Consider the following 27,475-nt stretch of genomic DNA (forward strand, 5'->3'; position numbering starts at 1 on the left):
CCATTCTGACCGGTGTGAGATGATATCTCATTGTAGTTTTGATTTGCATTTCTCTAATGATTAATGATGTTGAGCGTCCTTTCATGTGTTTCTTGGCAATCTGTATATCTTCTTTGGAGAAATGTCTATTTAGGTCTTCTGCCCATTTTTGGATTGGGTGGTTTGTTTTTTTGTTATTGAGCTGCATGAGCTGCTTGTAAATTTTGGAGATTAATCCTTTGTCAGTTGCTTCATTTGCAAATATTTTCTCCCATTCTGAGGGTTGTCTTTTGGTCTTGTTTATGGTTTCCTTGGCTGTGCAAAAGCTTTGAAGTTTCATTAGGTCCCATTTGTTTATTTTTGTTTTTATTTCCATTTCTCTAGGAGGTGGGTCAAAAGGATCTTGCTGTGATTTATGTCATAGAGTGTTCTGCCTATGTTTTCCTCTAAGAGTTTGATAGTGTCTGGCCTTACATTTAGGTCTTTAATCCATTTTGAGTTTATTTTTGTGTATGGTATCACAACCTTTTTTATATCCCATTTGTTCTTCTAGAAACCCATTTGTCTTTTCTAAAGAAACCCATTTGTTCTTCCCATAGAGGTCTTTTCTCCCCGTCCCTTTTCCCTACTAAGTTAGGAACATAAGCCTCTAACTTTAACCATTTATTGACCTATTTCTTTTGTAATCTCCATCATGCATATGAGTGGTTTCTTTTCTCCTGCTAACTTGTTCTTTGTCTGTTTGTTAGTTTAATTCACAAGCCCCCCATGACAGATCCTAAGAGGGTAGACAAAGAGTCTTTCCTCCCTGACACTCTTGTTCTCTGTACTCCACTATACAGGCTTCCTTTTAGTCTCATAATTCCTCTTTCTAAAGACCTCTTTCCTTTTCCAGGAATGCTTTTCCCTTCTCTTGGCACCTATTAACTACTCCTCATCCTTAGAACTCAGTTCAAACAGCACCTCCCAGAGGAAGCCTTCTCTGACCTCCCAGTTTTAGGCCCTCGGGGCATCCCGTGCTTTTCCTTTGTAGCACATGTTACAGTCACAATTAAAATTTGTATGATTATCTGATTAATGTCTTCTCCCCCAGTGTAAGCTTCTTGGTGGTAGGGGTTCTGTCTATTTCTGCTCACTATCCTTTTCTAAGTTCCTGGCACAGTATAGGCACACAAGAAAAACAAACTATTGAATGAATGCATGAATAAAGGTTGGAGGAGAAACTCCACATATGACAGACTAGAACCACTCCCTCCAGGATGCCCCTTTCAAAACCAAGACACTGTATCCCCTACATCACAGTTCTTTGAAGTCTCGTCTGTAAGTGGGGTAAAGCAATTTTAAAACAGCCAGTGCTAATGTGGGGAAAAGTAGTTACTGTATCGTGGCAACTGTCCCAGTCATGGATTACATGACAGTTTATTTGAGAAAGGTTGACCCAGAAAACCATCCTACGACATGTATCATGCATGAGAGAACCAGATCAAATCTAAAAATAGCTCCATCACTGGAACTGGAAACACTTTAGTGAGGATTCTGACTCTCACCTTGCAACCTCTACCTCTATGGAGACTTTTACCCCTTTTATCAAACTACAGAATCCCAGGATGATAATACTGATCTGGTCAGACGTGAGCTCGTCTACTGCTCTCATTTTAAAATGAGAAAATTAGGACCAGAGAGGCTTAGTGACTTGTCTCATATCACCCAGGTAATCGCTTGCAGAATCAGGGCTCAGACAGGGACCTTCTGGTTCTCTTCCACAGCGATGCTCAGGTTTGACATGTCTGAGGTTTTAGGCAGCTTGGATGTTAAAAACCCTACAAGATTTATGTTCTTGTGGGTCACCCAGATGGGAGGCAGGAAAGCTGAATTTACTTCCCACTTCTTTGGTTCACTGTCAAAATGAGCAGAAGTTTGGGTGGGAGGATCCAAGCGAACCACTCGAGGTCCAGGCGAAGGATACCTGGGATAGAGACTGGACGAGGGCAGCGTGGAAGACAGGAGCTTGGATTCTGAGGTCTGGTCTTAGCTCTGCCACCTGACAGCTTGGAGGTATCACTTGGGCAACACTCGCATCTCTCTACAGTTGTTAAATGGGTTAATAATCTTGGCTTCAGCTATCATGAGACTCAAATAAGATAATGTACTAAAGACTTTTAGCACGATGTCTGGCATCTGATGGATAATACATGGAGGTACATTGTATTTCCGTTCCAATTCAAATTCATAAACATTTGTGGGCAGTCTGCTTTAAAGGCAAACAGTAGGGGCGTAGCTCAGCCCTCCTTCCAAGTGACTCTTTCTTTCCATATGTTAATATACTTAATCAGGTTGCTGTCAAGTCCTGCCGGCCAGCTGAGCCTCTTTTCGGTGACATCTGTTCTCTGATCCATTAGTCACAGCGTTTTCAGTTCGACATCTGGAACAGTCTTTGTTTCCTCATTCCCAAATTCTGAAGTAGACTTTCCCTGTAACACCCAATCACTGACTCTGGAGGCCTGCCTATGAGAAGATGGATGGGGTTCTCTTTTAAACCTCTGTAACTAAGTTATAAAAATTTTTTTGGAGTTAGAAGGGGAATATTTTGAGTTCTTGAATCCCTTATCTGCCTAAAAGCAGAGCCTCCCAGAAGAACTGTAAAGAACTCAATTGTCATAAATCCCCTTTCTAGGAGCAACTCTAATCTGAGAGAAATCAGCACCATGCCCAAACAGACATGGTCACAAAACTATTGTATCTCCCATCCACCCTTAAGGGCCCACTTATCTTTCTTATATGGTGCCCTTCTTCCTCTCCCCTTCATTTCTTAAGATGTGATGAAATAAAATTCATAAAGACGAGAAAAATTTAAATATACAATTTTTCTTTGCCCGTTTGGGCCTCCTCCCTCCCCTGTAGTATATGCTGTGCATCTGCATTAACCAGACCTCCTTAGGAAATAGTAGTCCTTCTTCTTTTTTTAAATTTTTTACTGTATAAAAGTGTTATTTTTAAATTTTTTTTTATTTTTGGCTGTGTTGGGTCTTCGTTTCTGTGCGAGGGCTTTCTCTAGTTGCGGCAAGCAGGGGCCCCTCTTCATCGCCGTGCGCCGGCCTCTCACTATCGCGGCCTCTCTTGTTGCGGAGCACAGTCTCCGGACGCACAGGCTCAGCGGCCATGGCTCACGGGCCCAGTTGCTCCGCGGCATGTGGGATCTTCCCAGACCGGGGCTCGAACCCGTGTCCCCTGCATTGGCAGGCAGATTCTCAACCACTGTGCCACCAGGGAAGCCCTAAAAGTGTTTTTTTTTAACATTTTTATTGGAGTATAATTGCTTTACATTGTTGTGTTAGTTTCTGCTGTATAACAAAGTGAATCAGCTATGCGTATACATATATCCCCACATCCCCTCCCTCTTGCATCTCCCTCCCTCCCACCCTCCCTATCCCACCCCTCTAGGTGGTCACAAACCACCGAGCTGATCTCCCTGTGCTATGCGGCTGCTTCCTGCTAGCTATCTATTTTACATTTGGTAGTGTATATATAACATTCCTTCTTAATCTCATCAAGAGTTAATATTTTTTAGGCGATAACCTTCTTAATCTTGTAAGGGGCCACATGACCCATGACCCACTACTCTTGGACATGTAGATCTGGATTGTATAAACTGTCAATAATATGTCATTTAGGGCACGGTCCTCTGTCTCAAAAAAGTATATAACTGTGCTTCGACCTCTAATGGGTGGAGCAGTTCTCAGAGCTTTCTGAGAGGCTGTACCTGGGTTATAATTCTCAGTTTGGCTCAAATAAAATTTTCCATTTCTTTCTTAGATCGACTGATTGATTTTTTCGTTGACAGATGGTATATAAGCCGCAAATTCTAATTGCTTCTTTGAACCACACTTCTTTGTGAACTCCCATTCAAACGTGATTAAAATCCATCTTTTCTCTTGCTAATCTATCTTTTGTCAGTTTAATTCGCAGATCCCCAAAATTTGAGCCTAAGATAACCTAACTAAAGATTATTCATAAACCAAAAAACAAAACACAAAATCAGTGTACGAAAGTGTACATTTCCTAGTCTGAGTATTTGAGTGTTTTTTTTCCCTTTCTATCAAACATGAAATTTTTTCGAAAGCATTGTCTCTGGTGCCCCTGCTTTACCAGTGCCTGAACATATCTGTATATTGGGTAATCCAAGCCTGACCATTGTTAGTCCTGACTTTATAGACCAGGAAGTAAATGCTAGGAGTTGAGGGCACGTAGTCAGTCGGTAAGGAGTGGGGTCAGGATAAAATTGAACCTGTTGAAGGAGTCGAAGCCTTCTTCCACACATCATCAGTGAACCCTTTAGGCTGTCCCCAGTTTTTCTTTATGGTCAAAGGCACTGAGATAAACATCTTTGGGCATGAAGCTTCAGGCACAAGTAGCTCCGAATACTTCCATAGAATAAGCTCTTAGAGGTGGAATTTTGAACTCAAAGCCTGTGAACACTTTTAGCATCTATGTTATTAATGTTTCTGCTAATATTTTCTCATTTCTGAGGAACCAGAAAATCCAGCACTTGAACTTGCTTTTCCTTGTGGTTGCTGCTTCTACTCTCCAGAAAGGAAGTTTTGTTCAGGAAAAAATAATACAAAACTTGGAAATAAAGCAGAGAGATATTTGTGTGACCTTTAATATCATATGAGAATATACCCTAATAGGCCCAGCTGAGGGTCAGCAGATTCTCTGAAGAAATATAACTGCATTTGACGAACAATTGATTGTTATTGTTATTTTAACAATTTCACAGTTTTGGGAGGCCCTATTGCCTCCCAAGAACTCCCTAAAGTAGAGAGCAGCCCCTAGATGAAGAACCCACAGAAAATATAACTTTGAGATCCTTTGTTCCTCCCCAGCATTCTTGTGTCAGAGTTACTTTAACCAACCCGCGAATATTTGCCAGGATAAGGCGTATTTGACTCATTTTCATAGCTCTTATGCATCCAAGTCTGATGATCGTACCTATCTGTCTGTTGTGGTTAAGATGTCTGTCTTTCAAAAATTAGAAACAGAAAATGTGGTTTTCAAAGTCATGTGTATCTGCCCACTGGAAACTTGTAGGACCTAGTTATTGGCTCTCAGAGGAGAATTTGAAAGGTCTGGGCCCCAGAAGTGCTGACCAGAGAAAAGGCCTGGTAGACGAGGTTGGAGGTTGAACGCCTATCTTCCAGCTTAGAGACTGGAAGTGTTGCAGGAAGGGGGACCCCTTCCAGGGCCCAAAAATGGGCTCTTGTCTAACACTCAGAAATGAATTGTCCAAGGAGACACACGTACTGACAAAGCAAAAGACTTTATCGGGAAGGGGTACCGGGCGGAGAGCAGCAGGGTAAGGGAACCCAGGAGACCTGCTCTGCCACGTGGCTCGCAGTCTCAGACTTTATGGTAATGGGGTAAGTTTCTGGGTTGTCTCTGGCCATCTGACTCAGGGTTCTTCCCGGTGGCATGTTCATCTCTCAGCCAAGTTGGATTCCTGAGGGTTTCTGGGAGGTTGGCAGGACATATGGTCTTCTCCCTCCTCCTTTTGGCCTCTCCCGAATGTTCCAGGTTAGTTTTACAAGACATACTATGGGCTGACGTGTCCTCCCTCCTTTTGGCCCCTCCGGAATTCTCCTGGTTAGTTTTCTGTGGCAGCATCGTGGTCTTTATCAGGACCTCCTGTGTGAGACAACTCAGGCAAGTGGTTACCATCGTGCCTGGCCAAGGCAGGTGGCTTCAGCCAATGGTTCCTTAACAGAAGCTTGGGTTAGGGTCTGTGGTACCATGGCTTGTGCTGGAAAGTCTGTGGAAGCTTCCAAAGGTGAAGTAGAGACCTGGGCTTGCAGGCTTCTGTCAACATTTCTTTGTTTAAGGAATTTTGTGGGATGGCATCATGAAAGATCCCCAGAGTGGATGGGGAGAAGGTAGTAGCCTACAGCTTTCTTTTTGTCCAGCTCTGCACTTTCAGGGTTGTTTACCTGCAGTTTATTTTTGTTTGTTTTTTCCTGAATGCATATGTGTCAGTGTCGGTATTTGTGTTTGACCCATGGCTGAAGTTGTAGTACTGACACTTGTGATTCTTGTTTGTGTATCTGTAAATGAGAAAAACCTTTGCCCCTCCCCACAGAGGAAAAGGAATTGACCATTTATGACCATCTGTTTGTAATTGTAGCCCTGTATATCTGTAGTTGGCTTCATTAGGGGAAGCTGGGATAACAGATGATAGGAATCTGTCATTTGTACTCATTATAGGGATCTCAAGAGAAGGAAAAGAAATGCAAATAGGTATCAAGCTAATAATTAGCAGTCTGTTCTAAAAATGCACTGAGGTTTTGTTTCAATCAAGTATGGTAAGACGGGCAAACATGGCAATGATTGTCATGGGTAGAAGTTTATACTCACAGAAGCTAGAGGCAGGGCATGACATGCAGGGCCATGTGGGGAAGCCCCAGGCTCCATTAGGAGACAGAAGGGAGGAAGCATGACCCAGAGCCTTCATTGGGGTTTTCATGGGAAGGAATGAGCGAAACATGGTAGGTATGTTGAGTAAGCTTAGTATTAGATAAACAACTTTGGTGGGCTCTGGGCTGTAAAGGTGGTCCCTAGTTGCCTGGTATCTAACCCTGAGGTGACTTAGTGCCAGGGGAATATTGACTAGGTGTGTGACAATTGAATAAAAGAGATGGTTGGGGGTGTGGGCTCTGGACTGGTTGATTTGTATATCAAAGGTGTGAATGCAGGAGGGGGTGTTTGCTCTCTAGGAATTAGCTAGTCCTGGGAGAGGCAGTCTGTCTAGGATCAAGGCCTCAAGTGCCAAAGCATTTTGAATATTAATACAGAAAATTAGAAAATATAGTCAATACACAGTCATTTAAAAAGTACTAAGGAAAACTTCTATGAAGTATTTTAAATATTTGATGCACGAATGCAGAATTATATCTGGATCCACATTCACCAATACTCTTTTTTTTTTTTTTTTTTTTGCGGTACATGGGCCTCCCACTGCCGTGGGAGGAGCACAGGCTCCGGATGCTCAGGCTCAGCGGCCATGGCTCCCGGGGCCAGCCGCTCCGCGGCATGTGGGATCCTCCCGGACCGGGGCACAAACCCATGTCCGCTGCATCGGCAGGCGGACTCTCAACCACTGCGCCACCAGGGAAGCCCACCAATACTCTTAATAGAGGTGAATCCTTGAACAGATAAGACTGATTTGGTTTAAAAACAGCTGTATGCTTCATCCTGATTTTATCGCAATGTGGAGCGTAATGTAAATGTACATCTCATTTTAGGTAAGATTTGGGGTTATTTTTTTTGTTTTCTTTGGAAAGCCGAATTAATTTGGACTTTCTAATTTTTTGATACTGGTTATATGGATTAGACAAATTATCATCCCTGGTCAAAAGCATCTGTCTCAGCTTCTCTGGTTCCACTCTGTCAGTCAGGGTTCAGAGGTCATTGGGAGATGGAAACCATCCCATTTATTTCAACAGAGTTCAGAATAAATCATTGTTGACTAGTTGTAAAAAGGTAACTGACAAGGCAAAAAGAAAATACCAACTAATCACAGATGTAAGAACTGTGGGGAGCTCCTGCCACCGCTGGGCTGAGGGGACAGAGCAAAGAGGTTGGGATTACTAAAACGTAGAACATGGAGGAGGGGTTCTATAGAGCTGGAACTTAGCCTCTGAGGAGGGGCTGCAGTCCGAACCCTGCCAGTGCCTCTGAGGGGAGTGCAATGAAGGTGACTCTGCTGCTCCTTGGAAGGAACTGCCACTGCCAGGTGAAGATGCATTGCTGGGGTGACGCTGTCAGGAACAGGTAGCAAACAGGAAGGAGCAAATCCCATGTCCCTGCTCCAGCCTTGCAGGTGCCTGCAATTACCCGCTACTAGTAGAGGCGATCAGGAGCAGATGGCTAAGAAGAAGAGTGCTCGTATACAGCCCAGCCAGCATCGCAGGTGGAGTATAAAGGCTGGGTGGGGAGCTGAGAGGTAGTAGCTTAATAAATGGCATACCCAGCATTTTCTAGTTTCTTAATAATCACCTAGTAAATGAAGCAGAGGTGTAGTTTCTTTATACTTCTCTTATTAGCAGTTATCTTCCCTTTCAAAGGTTCAGACTTTTGGTTCGCTGGCATAATAGTCACTTCTTTTCTGTGTGTGTGCAAAGCAGTTTTCCTGTCTATATTATAGAAGCTGGGGCTTTTTGGTCATCTTTTTTTTTTTTAATTTATTAATTAATTTATTTATGGCCGTGTTGGGTCTTCGTTTCTGTGCGAGGGCTTTCTCTAGTTGTGGCAAGCGGCGGCCACTCATCGCGGTGCGCGGGCCTCTCACTATCGCGGCCTCTGTTGTTGCGGAGCACAGGCTCCAGACGCGCAGGCTCAGCAGCCGTGGCTCACGGGCCTAGTTGCTCCGCGGCATGTGAGATCCTCCCAGACCAGGGCTCGAACCCGTGTCCCCTGCATTAGCAGGCAGACTCTCAACCACTGCGCCACCAGGGAAGCCCTTGGTCATCTTTTACTGCGATATTTCATAGCCTCCCTATCCAGGTCATAAAGTCTTTCAAAGGAAGTGATACGTGCTCTCCCCAACTGTGCCTCGTGCAGGGACAGGACCACAGAAGGGCTGAATACTTACAGCCTGAATGAGTAATGTGGCTTCTTAAAAGAACTCCTTCCTGGTCATCATCTTTGCTCTCCTTCTCACGCACAACTCTGCTTCCTCTCCACATGTAGCCAATCAAGGATGGTCATCTACTTCATCTCTATGCTGGGGCAGGGCAATCATTTCTACTTTCAAAACTGGGTTCAAAACATCTGCTATCAATAAGTTTGGAAACGGGAGGTTGCCAAGGGCTTTCTCTGCAGGACCCAGGGCTAGGAGGGAATTCTCACAAGCTCACTGGGGTAGGCTTGCAATAATAGCTACACTGGCTGAACACCAAGAAAAATGCCCAGTGGGGGGATTTCATGACGTGGGGCTTCCTGTGATCAATGCAGAGCTATGTAGCTGATTTCATGCTTACAGAACACAATATACGTGTTGAACACTGCACTGCAGCAACAGAGTATACCACTTCCTGGGGGAGTTCTATGGCAAGGAGAGAGGGGACAGGAAATAGCATTTATAATCATTTTGAACTCAATGTAGATCAGGCTTCCCTCAACTGTTCACTGCAAACAACCCAAGTGTCCATCAGCTGATGAAGGGATAACACAATGTAGTACATCCATGTAACGGAAATCTTGTTCAGCAACAAAAAGAAACGAAGTACTAATCCCTCCTACAACATGGATGGACCTTGAAAACATGTTATATGAAAGGAGCCAGTCAGAAAACACCACATATTGTATGATTCCATTTATATGAAATGTCCAGAATAGAAAAATCTGTAGAGACAGAAGGTAGATTAACAGTTGCCAGGGGCTGAGGGGAGGGAGGGAGGGATGGAAGTGACTTCTAGCAGGTACAGGTTTTTGGTTTTGTTTTCTTGACATAAAAGAATTTTTTATTGTTATCATTGCAGTTGGGAAAGTATGCAAGTGTGTTGTTGTCATTTCACAATTACCAGGGTAATAGAAGGCCAGAATAATTTAAATACATGACAAATTATAGTACTTTCTTTTTTTTTTTTGCGGTACGTGGGCCTCTCACTGTTGTGACCTCTCCCGTTGCGGAGCACAGGCTCCGGACGCGCAGGCTCAGCAGCCATGGCCCACGGGTCCAGCCGCTCCGCGGCATGTGGGATCTTCCCAGACCGGGGCACGAACCCGTGTCCCCTGCATCGGCACGCGGACTCTCAACCATTGCACCACCAGGGAAGCCCTATAATAGTACTTTTAATACCTTCTCCCCTTGGAGCTGCTGATTAATTGTAAATGGGACTGATTTCTTTCCTCTTCTCTCTCTTAGCCTGCACAGTCTCTGACAGACACGTTCACAGCAGTTTATCGTTAGCAATATGGTCCAAAGTAGACAGCAGTAGAAAGAACTAGGTGTCTTAGATGAACCTCCAACAATATAATCAGCCCTGAACACTGGAGAATTGGCTGAAACATAAAAATATATCACTGCAATGAATGTCCAATGGTTTCAAATAAAATAAAAAATGGATTTGATTTTCAGTCCAAGAGCCCCAAGTTTAAAATGTATTTTAACATTAGCAACCATGCCATCTCTGAAATATATGTGACAGCTCAACAAAAATCCCAGAAAATGCAGTGCCTAAGGAGAGATCAGATGCATGAAGTTGGAAATGAAATTCATTGGAAGTAGGCTACGAAATAGTATACTTGTTTTCATGGTGCTAATACAACTTTCAGTGACACCGTGCATGTTTAACTGAACGTAATTTTGTACTAAACAACAAATAATTTATGGTGACTGGTCAGCTTTTACATACGTACATTGGTATAAATTAATTCACATCCAAAAAAGCATGGAAACACAACATAATTGTGAATGCGTTCTTCCAACAGTTGGATATCGCCATCAGTAATGCTGTTTGATGTTTTCTACCTCTTCTTTGGGTTTAGTCCAATATTTAGGACAAATGGGACGTTAAAGGTAAGATAACTATATTTGTCTTCTTTTTTAATTGAAGTATAGTTGATTACAATATTATATAAGTTACAGGTGTACAATATAGTGATACACAATTTTTAAAAGGTTATACTTCATTTATAGTTATTATAAAATATTGGCTATATTCCCTGTGTTGTACAATATATCCTAGCTTATTTTATACCTAATAGTTTGAGCTACTGGGCTTTTTGGGGGGTGATGAAAATGTTCTGGAATTAGATAGTGGTGATGGTTGCACAACGCTGTACTAAAAACCACTGAATTGTATACTTTAAATGGTGAGTTTTATAGTATGTAAATTATATCTCAATTTTTTCAAAAAGGAAAAAGAAATACTGTAAAAAAAAAAATCAAAACCATTCACTAGTACCATGAGTTTCCTGCTGCAGTTTTCTAAATATTCGACTGCTACCATGGTTTTCAACATTCAATAACAGGGCAATGGCAACTGATTTAAGAAGTTGCTGGCAAACGTGGGTTTTACAGCGTTCCTCCCCTAGAAGTTTACAGCCAGAGTTTATTTCAGACTCAGATTGGAAGTTCTGGCCAGCTGACTTCAGAAGCTGTGACGGCATGTGCCTTGTGCCCTAGCAATTGTAGCATTTCTTCCCAGTAGAGGTGATTGTCTATTTAGATGTAAGTTATTAAAAGAGAGGGACAATACTTTCTCCAACTCTTGCGCCCCCTCCCCCCTTAGCTATCTATTTCCATACGCAGAACATGGAGACAAACTTTTTCCTCTTTTCCTTAATTGTAGGAGAAAAAAATGCAGCTCCATAAAATCCAATACTGAGTTTGATCCATTTAATTAAATAGGTGGAAGAAAATAGTGTCACCCTCTCCCTTCAAAAGAGTAAGGCATAGGAATTCATACCAAAAATAGTTAAGGAAATGCACATTCCAGTTACTAGGAACTTTTTCCTTGTTACTCTTTGATTGAGCTGAAGCACAGAGCCCTTGAAAGTTCTCATCTTTCTACTTTGTGCCGCTTTTCTCCATGTGAGATCCTCTTATCTCAGGACTCTTTCATTTGCAAGAGAAAGAAGAAGTTCAACTTAGACTTCCAGAAGCTTCAGTTAGAAAGGAGCCAAGGAGACAGAGTACGATGTGCCAAGCAGGGATCACGTGCCCATCACTGGGACCACGGAGGCCTGGGCGTCCCACCAGAACGAGCTTAATTTGGCAGAGTTCCAAGCAGTCCTCTGTCCCCTTTTGCTTTGGTGTATAATATTATTAACTGTATTAGTTATCTAATGTTGTGTAACAGATTACCCCCAAACTTACTGATTTAACACAGTAAACACTAATAATAATAATAATAATAAAACAGTAAACACTTATTATCTCACATTTTCTGTTGGCCAGGAATTTGGGAGTAGCGTAGCTGGGTAGTTCTGTCTCTGGGTCTCTCATAAGGTTGCAGGATCAAGATGTCAGTCAGGGCTGCAGTCATCTGAAGCCATGACGGGGGCTAGAGGATCCACTTCCACGTTGGCTCTCTCACATGGGTGGCAAGTTCATGCTGGCTGTTAGCAGAAAGCCTCAATTCATTACCACATGGACTTCTCCATAGGGCAGCTTGAGTGTCCTCACAACACAGCAGCTGGCTTCTGCCAGAGCAAGCGATCCCAGAGGACAGAGGACAGAGAACTGTTTGGAACTCTGCCAGATTATTCTAGTAGTTATTCTAGGTGAAGGCTGCAACGTCTTTTATGACCTAGCTTCTGAAGTTACATTCCATCATGTCCACAATGCCCTATTGATCACACAGGTCAGCCCATGGTGGGAAGGGACTATACAAGGGTGTGAATGTCAGGGGCAGAGCCATTGTATGGCCACCTTGGAGGCTGACTGCTACATAAGCCATAAGATAAAGGGCCATTTCAATGGAATTAGCTGGGAATTTCCCTCTATGTCTCTCAACACAAACCCTAAATCCTGACTGTGACACCTCAAAAGAGCAGATTGCACCTGTTGGCAGAAGAGCCAGAGGAATGAGCAGGGATTAGACAGAGGGAGGAAAATCCACTGAGGACAGTGTAGGAAGGGTTTAGACTCACCCAAAAGAAAAAAGGAAACAACTGGATTGGAATATATAAAGGGGCTGGAAGAGATCCCATTTTGCCAAATTACAGGAGAATGGAGAGGGGTTCCCTTTTTAAAGCCAGAAAGTTGTAGGAACATTCAAACCTGCCTTCCAATGAATCCCAGTCTGCTGGGGTGCTCTGGGTTGAGAATGTAGACACCACCTTCTGAGGTGAGGTCAAAAAGGTCAGCACGGTTCCTACATACTGCTCCTCGGCAAGCTCCCTAGGTTTGGAATCCTGCCCTAGAGGGGTCACATGCATAGTTTCTCAAGTGCCCCTGAGACTGGGCCCGATTTAGGCTGGGGTCCCAGGTGGCCTCATTAGAATAAAGCAACTGGAGGGATCTGGGCAGCTCACTCTGCAGCTGTTTTCCTTGCCAGCTGTTTTGGTTGGTGGGTTTTGTCGTGAGGTTTCCTGGGTGGGGATGTTGCACTAGACCAAACCAAGTCTAAAGATCTGGCTCACATGTGGGGTGGAGGCTGGACCTCCCTCTCCCACAAAGTCATGGTTTGAGGAGGAGATATCTTTCCATTTGTTTGAATCATCTCCAGTTTCCTTTACTAACGTTTTGTAGTTCTCAGGATAAAAGTCTTTCGCCTTCTTGGTGAGATTTATTCATAAGTATTTTCCTCTTTTTAATGTGATTTTAAAAGGGATTGTTCATTTACATTCCCTTTCTGATATTTCATTGTTAGTGTAAAGAAATGCAACTGAGTTCTGTATGTAAATCTTGTCCTGCTCCCTTGCTGAATTCATCTATCAGTTCTAGTAGTTTTGGTGTGGAGTCTTTAGGGTTTTCTATATATAGTATCATGTCATCTGCGTATAATGACAATTTTACCTCTTCCGTACCAATTTGAATATCTTTTATTTCTTTTTCTTGTCTGATTGCTGTGGCTATGTCTTCCAATACTATGTTGAATATAAGTGGTGAGAGTGGGCATCCTTATCTTGTTCCAGACTTTAGTGGGAAGGCTTTCAGCTTTTCACTGTTGGGTATTATATTGACTGTGGGTTTGTCATAAATAGCTTTCATTATGTTGAGATATGTTCCCTTTATATCCACTTTTGTAAGGGTTTTTATCATGATGGATGTTGAATTTTATCAAATGCTTTTTCTGCATCTATTGAGATGATCATGTGGTTTTTGTCTTTTATTGATGTGGTGTGTGGCTTTGAGAGACTAGAGTTGTCACAGGGAGGCATGTGTGTGCTTGTGTGTGTGTGTGTTTATGTTGGGCCCCTAAAACTCTAGTTGTTTGCAGGCTTGATATTGTAGAGAAATTATTGCCAACTGAATTACTGCCATGGTTGAACATTTGTGTTTATATTTAGTATAAATATAGCTGATCCAAATGACTTGTGTTTTGAGTAGGAATGCAAAGTTCAGGAAGAAAATAAGGGGAAAATCGAAAAACCCTCTCCTTCCCAAAGTTCTTGAATGGTTATGGTCCTATGATTCTACGTCATGTTATGTGCTTTATCCCCACGTGTGCCTCCTTTGTCCCCAGAACCAAGGTGGAGATGTTTGTGCCACTGGCAGCCTCTCCAGGCAGATTTGGGGTGAATGTCTTTATGCTATGCTTTAGGATGACTGTGTCTGGTCCTGAATCGGAAAACTGAAGAGCCCTGGACTGGTCCTAAGAAAGCCCTGGGTTTGCATCCTGCTTCTGTCTCCTGCCAGCCTTGCAAACTTAGCTTCTCTGAGCCTCAGTTTCATCATCTAAATCACAGGTGATAAGACTGGTCAGGCTTGTGGGGAAGATTGAATGTGATAATGAAGGTGAAAGTGGGATAGGTGTGTATGGTTTGTTTTCTTTGTCAGACACAGGTGAATAAGTCATGTCAGGCCACCACGGGTGTGGCCGCCTGCTGTCTGCTGCTGAGCCTTGCCCATCTGATTAGGATGGGTGCTCGTCGGTGTGCTCCACCTGCTATAATAATGGTTCCAAATCCCAGGGCAACTGACAGGTCTGGGGCCAGGTTTCTGGGGCTTAAACCTTATACAATTTGGGGATACGCTCCGTAAGGGAAAAAATGTGAACATATGGCCTAGGCCTCTCCAAGATCTTGAAAGGGGCCCTTGCAAGTGGAGGAGGCTGAAGCTTCTTTAGTTTCAAAATAATTCTGCCTCTTGCTTCTGTTTTAGTGTTTTTTGTTTGTTTGTTTGTTTTTTTGCGGTACGCAGGCCTCTCACTGTTGTGGCCTCTCCCGTTGCGGAGCACAGGCTCCGGACGCGCAGGCTCAGCGGCCATGGCTCACGGGCCCAGCCGCTCCGCGGCATGTGGGATCTTCCCGGACCGGGGCACGAACCCGCGTCCCCTGCATCGGCAGGCGGACTCTCAACCACTGCGCCACCAGGAAAGCCCTGCCTCTTGCTTCTGGACTTGATGTGTGTCAGATCTGAGCATCACTGGAAGCAGGCCAAGTTTTGAACAACATTTGCCCCCCTGCATTTTCTGGATTGGGAATTTCAGGAGTCTTCCCAGATGTCGAAGCTAAATCCCACTGTGATATACTCTGAGCAGTCCCTGGCTGGTCCTCAACTCACTCAGGGTTGGCTCTTCCTCTGATCATGATCTCTCCCCCTGAGATCCTTGTGAGGTCAAAGCCAGAGCCCTCATTTTGCGGGTAGAGGAAATGTAGCCCTGAGCTGGGCAGTGACTCACCTGAGGTCACACAGCCTGTTAATGGCAGAGCTTAGAGAGGAAACTGGAGCCCCTGTGTCCCATGTAGATTCTCTTTCCACCATGTCCCCTTGAATCTAAGTCTTCCTGAAGCTATTCCTGACGGTCACCCAATCATCCATCTAGAACATGCTGCCATTGACCCTGTCTGACAGTTATTTATGCTTCTAACTGGGGAGTGCCGTGTTTGCTCACCACTGAGCGGAACTGGTTGCCTTTGACTTGGCCAGCACGGACTCTTGTGGCCTCTTCCTAGCTCTCCCCTGGGGTCTGACAGCACCAGCAAGAGGTCAGGCTTAAACAGCTCCCTCACCCCAGACATGGCCATAGGCGTCGCCCCCTGCACACCACCAGGAGGTCCCCGGGCCCTGGTGCCTGTCCCCTGCTGTTGGCTCTGTCCCAGTTCCTGTTCGTGTTCTCTGTCTTCTCCCCGGAAGCTGACCCGGCAGGCTGACCTTACCTCAGAATCTGACCTTTGCTTGCCTCTGGTTCACCTATCTCCAGCAAATACCAGCCCCAGGTACCTGCACACCTGTCCCTGGGCCCCAGTCAGAGTGCTGATTCAGCCAAGACAGAAATCCAAAGGTCCACCCAGGACCCCTACACTGAGGGGTCCAATAAAATGGGGTGAGTGCGTGCCTGAGTGTGTGTAAGGAGCCCACTGTCCTTTCAGCTCTGAACAACTCCATCCCGCTGACCCTAGACTGTAGGAAAGTTAAGACTTATTGTCCCCTTGGGGTCAAGGCTGATTAATAAATGGTTTCAGTTGTACCAGTGGTTAAACTACTGAAATATGTTAATATCAATGAGTAACGAACTGCAGCCACACATCCCCTGAGTGCCCTCTGCCAACCCAGCCCCCCAGCCCCTGTGCCACAGCCCCCGGGACCTTCCCATGATCCACAAGATAAAGGGTTGGCCCTTGGCCCAGTAGGAGGCTTCCAGGACCCTGCCCCAGTTCTGAGGCCTGTGTCTGCCCTGACTGGTGGGAGTCTGGCCATACTGTGATTCAGTGTTCTGAATATCACAGCTCCTGGAGTTGACTTTGTTCTCCTCTTCTGCTACTAAATGGGCCCCGTGTGGCCCGGTTTCTGACGTGGCCAGCTCCAGCTGCACTCCTCTCCCTGGCGGTGTGTACCTGCTGACACCTTGCCCCAAGGATAGGGGTCCGAACAGTCTTCCCAGGAAGGACTTTTGCAGCCCAGCATGGCGCTGTCTGCGGCCTCCTCTCTCTGACCAATCACTCTGGAGACGGCCTGAATGAACTCAGGTCTCTGTAACCATACTGCCGACCCCTGTCTGGGCTTGGCTACATCTTCTGGCACTCTCTCTGGGTTCTGCAGCACCTCCACACACCTGAAGGGTGGTTTTGGTTCAGATTCCAGGCCTTCCCATCCTGCCCTGTTTCACTGGGATTAACCGGGCTGTGCCTGACGGTGTGTCCACATAAGCCCAGGAGCAGCAGAGAGGGGCAAAGCACGCCCTCCACCACCTTTAAATGCCCTCACCTCTGCACATACATAAGGCAGCCATCCAGCCCCTTTCCTACACTTTTCATCCTCACCACAGTGTCACCCTCATCTGGTATCCTCTGGGCTGTGTACGACCCTCCCCTCCTGACTCAAATTCCCCTGGAGCCCAGATCCCAGCCAGCAGCCTGGCAAAAAAGCATCAGACAGACAGAGGCTGAGAGTGGCTGAGTGTGTCATTCCTTAGGCTACCTGTGCCCCTCCTACTTCACCCCCTTTCGATTGAAAATAAGGCCTAAATAGAGAAACAGAGACTTAGAGCACGAATGGTATATTCAAGGCATTGGTGTGGAAGATACCTGGGGGGCAGTTTTCACCTCCAAAGCAGAGAACTGTCCTGCACAGATATTGGAAAGGCCTGAGATCAGAGAATAATAAAAGAAAATAATAGTTAGCATTTAAAAAAAATAAATTTACTTATTTATTTTCGTCTGCGTCGGGTCTTTGTTGCTGCACGCGGGCTTTCTCTAGTTGCGGCGAGCGGGGGCTACTCTTCGTTGTGGTGCGCGGGCTTCTCATTGCGGTGGCTTCTCTTGGTGCAGAGCATGGGCTCTAGGCACGCGGGCTTCAGTGGTTGTGGCTCGCGGGCTCAGTAGTTGTGGCTTGTGGGCTCTAGAGCACAGGCTCAGTGGTTGTGGAGCACGGGCTTAGTTGCTCTGCAGCATGTGGGATCTCCCCCGACCAGGGATCGAACCTGTGTCCCCTGCATTGGCAGGTGGATTCTTAACCACTGCACCATCAGGGAAGCCCCAGCTAGCATGTTTTGAGTACACAGCCTGAGCAAAGCATTTTGTTGAGCACTTTGCAACCATTTTCTCATTTTCTTCTCCAAGAGACAAATTGCCACAGAATTACAGATGGATGAGGTGCCCAAAGCAGAGGCTTCTAAATATTTAAGCCAGCATTCCTTCTCCCTTTTTTCCTTGGTAAGAGTGTCCTGATTTTATTTGAGATGGCACTGTACCCAGAGAAAAGTCTGTATTTCCCAGACTCCTTTGCAGCTGCGTGATTAAGATCTGGCCAATGACACAGTGAGAAAAATAATAGTACCTACCCTTATAGAATTATTATGACGATTAAGCAGAATATTTATAAATGTCAAGATGAATGCCTGACACATAATAAGCAATATAGGCACATTGTTATAATGAACACAGACAGAAAGAACAAAGAAATGAAGTTTGTAGCAATGTACATCATTATAAGGAATGTGACCAGAGAAATAAACTTTGCTCTTTTGGGGGGAAAAAAAAAAGACCTGGCCAATGAGATTTTAAGGAATTGTTCAGGACTTAGGCTCCTTAAAGGAAGTGGTACTCTTTTATCCCTCCCTCTTCCTCCTTTCTGCTGCCTGGAACTCACAGATATTGGCTGGAGTTCCAGCAGCCATAGTGGACCTAGAATGGGAGTCATGCATGGTGGAATAGAAAGATAGAAGAAGCCTAGATCCCCATGGAACTTTCTTAGTAGCTGAGCACAGCCTACCCATGGACTTCTTCTATGTGAAATAATAAAAATGTCTGTGTTTAAGCTACTGCAGTTTCTATTTCTTGAAGCTAAACAAAATTCCTAACTGATACAGGATCTTAGACATCAGGGATTGAGCAAATGGTGCTGGGGAAACTGGATTCCACATGCAAAAGAATGAAGTTGGGCCTTTATCTAAGACCATAAATGAAATTAACTCAAAATGGATTAAATGTAAACATAAGAGCTAGAACTATAAAACTCTTAGAAGAAAACACAAGTGAAAAGCTTTAAGACTGGATTTGGCAATGATTTCTTGAATAGGACAGCAAAGACATAGGCAACAAAATAAAAAATAGACAATTTGGACTTCATCAAAATTAAAAACTTTTGTGGACCAAAGGAAACCATCAACAGAGTACTAAAAAGCAACCCACAGAATGGGAGAAAACATTTGCACATCATATATTTAATAAGTTATTAATATCCAGAATATAGAAAGAACTCCTAAACCGTAATAACCAAAACCAAAACAGCCCAAAGCAAAAATGGGCGAAGGACCAGAATAGATATTTCTCCAAAGAAGATATACAAATGGCCAATAAGCACATGAAGAGATATTTAACATCACTAATCATTAGGGAAATGCAAATCAAAACTACAATGAGATACTACTTCACACCCTTTAGGATGGCTATTGTCAGAAAAAAACAGAAAACAAGTTTTGGTGAAGATGTGGAAAAATTGGAACCTTTGGGAATGTAGCAATGGAGCAGCCACTATGGAAAACACTATGGTGGGTCCTCAAAAAAATCAAACATAGAATTATCAACCAGCAATTCCACTTTGGGGTATACATATATATACATATATATATATATATATATATATATATATATATATATAAATCGAGAGCAGGAACTGGAAGAGATATTTGTACACCCATGTTCATAGTAGCATTATTCACAATAGCCAGAATTTGGAAGCAACCCAAGTGTCCACTTATAGATGAATGGATAAAGAAGATGTGGTATATACATACAATGGAATTGTATTCAGCCTTATAAAGGAATGAAATGCTGACACATGCTACAACATGGATGAACCTTGAAAACATTATGTTGTGTGAAATAAGCCAGACACAAAAGGACAAATATTGTATGGTTTCACTTAGAGGAAGTCCCCAGAGTAGTCAAATATGTAGTGACAGAGTAGAGAAGTGGTTATTAGGGAGTCGGGGGAGGGGAGTAACAGGGAGTTACTGTTTAGATGGTTATGGAATTTCAGTTTGGGATGATGAAAAAATTCTAGAGATGGATTGTGGTGATGGTTGCACAGCAATGTAGAAGTACTTAATGCTACTGAACTGTACACTTAAAATGGTTAAAATTGGGCTTCCCTGGTGGCGCAGTGGTTGAGAGTCTGCCTGCCGATGCAGGGGACACGGGTTTGTGCCCCAGTCCGGGAAGATCCCACATGCCGCGGAGCGACTGGGCCCGTGAGCCATGGCCGCTGAGCCTGCTTGTCTGGAGCCTGTGCTCCGCAACGGGAGAGGCCACAACAGTGAGAGGCCCGCGTACCGCAAAAAAAAAGGTTAAAATGGAAGTTTTTATAGTATGAATATTTTGCCACAATAAAAATATTTAATTATCAATCAATCAATTAGGGGGTCCAACCCCCTTGGTGATAGATGAGCTGAGAAATTATTGGCTCTGAATCACACTGCTACCTGAGTAGCCAGAAGAACTAAACCTGGGTATCTTCCACCTGGTTCAAAGCCCTGCCTCAAGGCCCTGAGTTTGTTGGAACAGGTTTCATCACCTGCCCTACCTCTGCATCCTAGAAACGCTTTTAATCATTTGATTACCCACCTGGTGTTTCTATCTTGAGGCCAAACAGTTCTCTCTTCTGGAAGGGTGGGAAAGAAGAAATGGGGGATGGGGATGAGGCCCTATGTATATGGCTGTGAAGACACCCATTCCGGGTACAGGTAAGCAAGGTAGCTGCCTTTCTTTCATGGGGATGAGGGATTCTGTAGGAACTTTGCTGGTGATGGATGGTCTCCTTGTCCTGCTCTAGGGATGGTTCTGTGGTCAGAGCTTCCCTAGCCTCCCTCCCTGCCCCCAACATCCCTCTCTCCACACACACTGCCCCTGGCTACCAGATGTTGGGGCTTCTTTGGTACTTGGCCTCCCAAGCTAGATTAGAGATTCTCTGAGAGCAGGGATCACATCTTCTTTGCAAATACCACCCTCCCTCATCCCCTCCTCAACCGTCACCCCAGCATCTGCCAAGCATCTCACCCAGTGGCCTCCAGGGAACTTTCGCTGGTGGCTTCATGCTCCCAAGCTCACATATCTCATTAGAAGGTGCATCTTGGACATGTCCCTGGTCGTTCTCTGCATAATGACAGAGAGGTCCAGGAAGGCCACATCTGGGAAGAGACAGGGGGAACTTGGGTGAGGTCTGGGAGTGGGCAACAGGATCAGTGCGAGGTCTGAGCAGTGTAGCGACTGCTACAGACCCCAGGAGACCCGAAAGCCTGGTGAGGTGGTCCTGAAAGCTGTCATCTAGGAGAAGAGCCAAATGGCAGGGACATTAGTGGGACTGACTCGGAGGAGGCCCATGGCCACCTTCATGCCCAGTACTACTTCCACTGGTCTGGCCTCATGTGGGGTGGATTTGCCCCACCCTTGCCCTGACCTTCCCTGTGTCTCCAAGGTTTGAGGTTGATGGCAGGAGGAAGGGAATGAAGGTTTATGGAGTGTTGGCCAACAGTCCCCTGCCCCATCACCCACAGCTTTTCTCAGGGCCAGGCAACCATTCTTCTCATCCCCCCTCTGCCCTGGGCCTGAGCCTCGGGGCCAGAATCATTTTCCACCCTTAAACAGAGACCAGTTTGGAGTCTTGTGAAAATTAACCAGCTCCCACCTCTCTTTCCTGTACTCTTCTGAGGTCTTGTCAAGAAAAATTGTGAAAGACTTTGAAATGGGCAAAGGTCCTTGGGCATCCTTTCAATGGAATGTCAGGGGTTGTCTAGACTGTTGTCTAGACTAGAGGACCCTTCCTGAGTTGTCTGATTCTATGGGGATCTGCACCTTTTATTGTCATTGATGATGTTGCATCCCTGTAGAGATAGATGTTAACTTATGGAGGGCTGCAGCAGAGGCACAAGATCCTGTTCATAGGAATGCAAACGAAGATGCCAGCTCCGCATCAATTTGCAAATTCCCTCCCCCATCCTTGATTGCCTATATAAATGGGTCTGTGTTTTGGATTCTGTGAACTGACGGTAACATCTTACTGGTTCCCTCATTAATTAATTAGTTAAATGAAGTAGAAGCCACGTGTTCATTTTATATTTGCATAAGAGTCATGGTTTTCCATTTAAAATAATTATCCCTCAACAGTTTTAAATAGCTGTCTCGTGCTTAACTTAAAGGAATAGAGAGGGAGGGGAGGAGAGGAGAGCAGGGAAGTGGGCAGGGTGGAAGGACACGGGAAAAGAGAAAAAGAAAGGAAAAGTCAGGAGAGAAGGATTGAGGGTGGAGATGGCAGGAGAAGGGGATGGGTGAGGGGGAGGAACAACATAACCAAGGAAGAAGCCAAAGAAAAGAATCTTCTTGTCCTGCAAACACACAAATGCTCTCCCTCTGCTTGATGGAAAAGTCTTTATTTTGAGTCAGCTGTAAGAGGCCCTCTCTGTTCCTCAGTCTGAGAGGGAAATTATTTTCTGCCTCTCTCGTTTCCCAGGTCACCAGTTATATTAAGCCAAGGTCCCTTGATGGCTGCTGTCTATAATTTTTCCATTCCCCACCCTTTTGAGTCAGATTGGAAAATAAGGACATTTTGAAACTTGGACTCTTGGTGATGTAGCCCAGGACTCTTGGGCTCCATGGAGCTGGGCACAGTCCTTATTGAGGGTCCTGTTTAGATCAGAAACAGGAAGGCAAGCAGTGCTGCCAGATTGCTCCCATGGATCCTCAGAGCCTAGCCTGAGGCCCCGGGGAGACCCCCCACTGTGTTCCCAGGCCTTTCCCAGCAGCAGGACATGGCTGTTCCTGTGGTGCCCTGTCTGAGGTTAGAAGTAAGCTCTTTGCCCTGAAATGTCCCCACAGGCCTGGCACGGTTCTGAAATTTAGAGAGTCAATCATCATCGTTCTAACAAGCCCTTAATAATACATCCTCAATCTGTCTTTCCAAACTTATCCCCTGCCACACCTGCCTTGCATCCTGCATTCCAGCCAGGCCAGCCTACTTGCTACTCCCCCGCAAACTAGTCAAATATTTTCACACCTCTGCCTTTGCTCTAGCTCATATTTTCACACCTCTGCCTTTGCTCTCGCTCTTCTCTCGGCTTGGAATGCCTTTTCCCTTTCTCCTCCACCCGATGATGTCATCCTTGTGCTTTCCTCTGATTTCCAGGCAGAGTGAATTATTTCCTTCCTTGAGCCTTCGAGTGTACTTTACATACATCTGTACTTGGATAGAATACTCATCACTCTGGTTTGTAATTATTTGCCTGTCTGCCCATCTGTTCTTCAAGGGCAAGAGCCCAGGCTTATTCATGGCCTGTACCCGTACTTGGCTTAGTGCCTGACGCACTCATTCAGTCATTTCACAAATTTATTGGGCACTGACTATGTGCCAGGCTGTTTTCTAGGTGCTGGACGAGGAAGAAACGGATAAAGTTCTCTGTTCTCGTTGGAGCTTACATTCTTGTTGGGAAGGCAGACAACATACAAATAAGCAGAAATAAGTAACATGTCAGGTTGTGATAAGTGCTAGAAGAAAAATCGAGGGGGCTAAGGGCACAGAGGATGATGGTGTTATTTCAGACAGGACGGTCAGGGAAAGCCCCTCTCCATAAGGTGGCATTTAAATATAGACCTGAAGGAGGGGAGGGAGTGGGTCACGTGGGCACCTGGGGAAACAGCATTCCAGGCAGAGGGAACAGCAAGTGCCAGAGTCCGAGGTGGAAGTGTCTCTGTTGAATTCAAGGGACAGCAGTTAGGGGACAGCAGTTAGGGGACGGTCACAGGAGTGAGTGATAGGAGAGCGGTAGGAGAGGGGCCAGAGCGCTTTGACCCTTCATGCCAAGGTAGAAGCTTCAGTTTTTACTCCAAGTGAGCCGGGTAGCCATGGCAGGGATTTGAGAAGAGAGACGATCTAACTTAAATTTAGGAGCATTCATGATCTTATGTGACTTCCTGGCTCTCTTTGGAGAACAGACTGTCCAGGCTGGGTGCTCACGAAGGTCATATGGAATGTGGGACCAGATGCAAATGGCTCTTGAGGAGAGCATGGGCTTATCCTTGATTGGACAGGAAATGGGAGCGCTGGCTCCTTGTACTGTATATTCTGATTCTTGTCCCTTAGAGAAGTGCCCCAGCTGACGAGGATTTTCTGTCCCTGGTCACCGAATGAGCCTGGAGAGACCAGACAGAACTCGTGGGAAATAAACAGAGAACCTGGCCTGCTAAACTGACAGATACTGACTTTGCCTGTAACCATACACCCAAAAAGTCAAGGCAGACTTCCTGTAGTAGGGGGGCTCAATTATCCAGTGATTAATAAAAGGCAAAACGTGACAGGAGAAACTAGCCTTTCACAACCCAGCACTGCCACAGTATGACGGCCCTGGCAAATGGTCTCTAATAAAAGCTTGGCTGAGAGAAGGAATGAACGACTTTGCCTACCTACTCTTTCCAAGCCCCTTCCCAGGCATATCTGGTAAGTCCTCACTGTTAAAATATCCAATAAAAGTTGAAGACGTCACCACTCCACCCCTCCAAAGAATGGTATCTCTAATGGTGGAATTTCAAGCACCTGGTAAGGCCGGCTCCTAAAGTGCTTTAGGCCAGGGCACTTCCGCTAGCGCCTCTATTTCCATTACAAAAAAGCCTCCAATTCCCACCTCCCTTCTCCCAGGGAGGAACGCGGAGCCCGCGGACCGGTAGGAGGGGTCAGGAGTCGGCGGCGGGGTTCCGGGGGCGTGCCCGCCGCCGGGTCCCGCTCCTGGCGCGCAGGGGCGGCGGCGGCGGCACGTGCAGTGGAGGCCGGCGCTCGGCAGGGGGCGCAGAGGACCCGCACGGCGCGTCCGGAGCCCCGCTCCCCGTCCCCCGCCCCTCCTCCCGCCCGGCCGGCTGCGCGCCCCACCGCCCTACGGCCCCACCCAGCCTCTGGGCGTGTGTGGCTGTTTTCGGGAAGCGCCTTCCTAGGCCGTCCCTCAGCCCCCTGCCCCGGCACGCGGCCTCAGCCCGTATTCTGGTGGCGCCGCCCCGTCCACAAGCCAACCCCCGTTCCCGCAATTCCTTCCCTTCCAGGTGTGGCCGGTGGGGGAGGGCGGTGGTCAGGGTGGGGCATGATCAGGAGGACGTGGGCCTGGGACCCCGGACCGTGGGGATTAGAGGTTTCGTGGAAAGAAGCTGCAGGTGAGAGGTCAGAGCCAATTGCACCTCCACACCCAGCCCTCGCCCTTGGCCCGTATGGCCCCAAGCCTTGGGGCTGGGCACACGGGTGGGGGCCGAGAGTAGAGACCCAGGCCCGGGAAAGGCGGGAAGGCATCTGCTCTGTTTACCTGTGCGGGGCCTGCTAGGGGGCAATCAATATCTGAATGAATGAAAGAAAGAGAGAGAAAGAAAGAAATGGAAAGTGGTCTCTCTGCCCAAGACTCGGCTCTGGCCAGCCCTGTGCTGGCACGTTACCTCCCAGCAGGGTTTGCCGCTCACCTTGCGCCTTACCTGTCTGTCTCCTGCAGATCATCTTTCCACGCCTCACAGCATTCCTTGCACTTCCTTCCACTGCTCAAACGCCCTCACTAGCTTCCGGATCCAAATCCCTTCTCCTACAGTCGCCACCACCTACTTGTGGCACATGCCGCACTCTTCTGCTTGAATCTGCTGTCCAGCTACACTAAATCTACTCAGGTTTTCTGAACTGGCCTTCCTCCTGGGCACAGCCCTTTGCCCCTATCAGCATCACCTTCTCCCTTGCCTCCGAATCTTTCTCTTCCTTCAGGGTGTAGCCTTTAAACCTCATTCCCTTCCTTCATGAAGCATTCCCTTGCTTTTTCAACCCATAGTAAGTTTTCTCAGCTCTGACCTATAGCATATACTCCTTGGCTCTTTTTCGGTACCAGTTACCTGTGATGCTTTGTCATGTAGTACTTATATGCCTATGTTTTCTCTCTCACTAAATTGTAAGTGAGAGAGGGTGTAAGTGTAAGGGTCCAAGTCTTATTTATCTTCCACTTCAGTTCATCACACATTTATTGGGCAACTACTGTATACCATGTATTGAGTCTAGCATATTTGGTCCCAAAGGAGTCTAGGACATAGTCCCCCACAATGAAGTTGGGGAGAAAATAAGACATATGGGGCTCGAGGAAAAGAAGAGGGTATGGCTCTGTCATGGAGCGCTCACTAGGAAAGCCCCAAATGACATTCTTTGAGCGCACTCAGTATCCTGGATTAGGAAGCCATCTCATTCTCTAAGGGTGTGTCTGCTCATTCATGCAGCCACTTACTCACCCACACCCTCATTCATTCATTCATTCATTCATGTGATAAATATTTGTCGAGTCCTCACTTTATCCATGTGTCTCATAGGATTCGTCATACATACTGCAGCCCCAGAGCTGGCTGGTGTGTGTGTGTGCGTGCATGCGTGTGTGTGTGTGTTGGGGAGGACTAGGAGCCTGGAAAGTTTTTGGTGTGAGTTGCTTCTTTGTCAGTTCCTGTTCAGAGGCACAAGTCCCTGCCGGAAATGGTCTTGGGAAAGACTGGTTGAGTGTGGCAAGGGCTGGAAAACCTGGAATTTCATAGAGGGAAGGAGGATCTTCAGCCTTTCCTGAGGGTAAGTTACCCAGACTTTGCTTTATAGTTCATTTTGGAACAGCTCACTCTGCCAGAGAGCATGTTCACTTCAAAGTTCTTCCTCCACGATCACTTGAGGTTTTCCAAACAGACCTCTGAGGTTACATCCATTTGCCAGATGGAAAAACTGAGGCTAGGAGATTTACGTTTCCTCCAAAGTCACTGGGCTATGGCAGGGGTGGGTCTAGACCAGATCATTCACATCCTGGTCTCCTCAGCTTCATTATAGGGGTCTGTGTCCTGGACACTTTGGGGACCATATATGCTAGACGACACACCTGAGATGTAGTAGATGCTTAACCTGCTCGGTCTGCAGGTACACTCAGGCCTGTTGAGGAGCCAGTCAGAAGAGAGAAATTTCTGGCTCCCCATAATGAAGGAGGCAGGTCCTTGGAATAGAACATTTTAAATTTTAGATCAAAGAGATGGCCCCCACCATATCTGGCTACTAGCAACTCTCCATTTCTCATTCAGAAATTCAATGGTAACTAATAACCAAACCCTAACTCCAGTTGACTTCCAAACTCTAATCTTAATGCCCCAATTCTAACTACTCATCTAAATTGTTCATTCCTTAATTCTAACTGGAACACAGCACTCCACCCCTAAGGGCAACTCAGCCCCTCTGAAATCCTCGCTGTCAGCCTGATGTATCTTTAATATCCTTCATATAGCCCGCAGTGGGTCAAAGCCACTGTCCTAGCATCCTGGAGCAAGAAGGTCCAAAATGAGGGTGCAAGCAGCCAGGGAGGGGCTAGTCACACCATGAAGTTGTCTTTGTTATGAAAGTGCCCCTTTTCTTCCCCAGGTACCCAAGCCTTCATGTTGTACCCAGGCCCTCCTGGGAGTGGGGGAAAAGATTAGCGTGTTAAATCGTCTAGAGATTTTTTGAGAGACTAAAAACAGGCAAAGCTAACCAGAAGGGATGAAGCATGAAGGGAGGATTCCAGCCATTCAGGCATTCATTCTTCAACATTGTATGAACAATTAAAAGTACTAGGGCACCCAGGCAAGCCGTGATTCAGATATAGTTCCTGCCCTCAGGCACATTGGTATCCAGAGGCAACTGATTTTTTTGAGCACTTGAAATGAATTAGGTACCTATGTTAAGCAATTTTCCATGTTATATTTTATTTAATTGTTACAACCCTATGGAAAAGGAATTACTATTCCATTTTGTAGATGAAGACACTGAGGCTCAGTGCTAGTAAAGTGCAAAGCCAAAGACTGAAAGACTAAGTCTCTTTTCCTGCATTGTCTC

General features: G+C 45.8%; 1 long non-coding RNA gene across 5 annotated transcripts; it reads right to left on the reverse strand.

Annotated features, from left to right (window-relative positions):
* On the reverse strand, nt 1–27,475 carry LOC149747757 (uncharacterized). Of its 5 annotated transcripts, none has more exons than XR_016395443.1 (4): nt 25,081–27,475; nt 20,641–20,771; nt 11,917–17,228; nt 1–10,032 (listed from the first exon to the last, which is right to left on the reverse strand). It is a non-coding gene; the product is annotated as an uncharacterized LOC149747757 (long non-coding RNA). The 5 variants fall into 5 exon arrangements; XR_016395446.1 differs by having other exon boundaries at nt 11,917–20,245; XR_016395442.1 differs by having other exon boundaries at nt 11,917–20,771.

Source organism: Delphinapterus leucas, chromosome 13 (genome assembly GCF_059928025.1).
Source record: "Delphinapterus leucas isolate spDelLeu-1000000601 "Yukka" chromosome 13, BTC_Dleu_Yukka2, whole genome shotgun sequence".
NCBI lineage: Eukaryota > Metazoa > Chordata > Mammalia > Artiodactyla > Monodontidae > Delphinapterus > Delphinapterus leucas.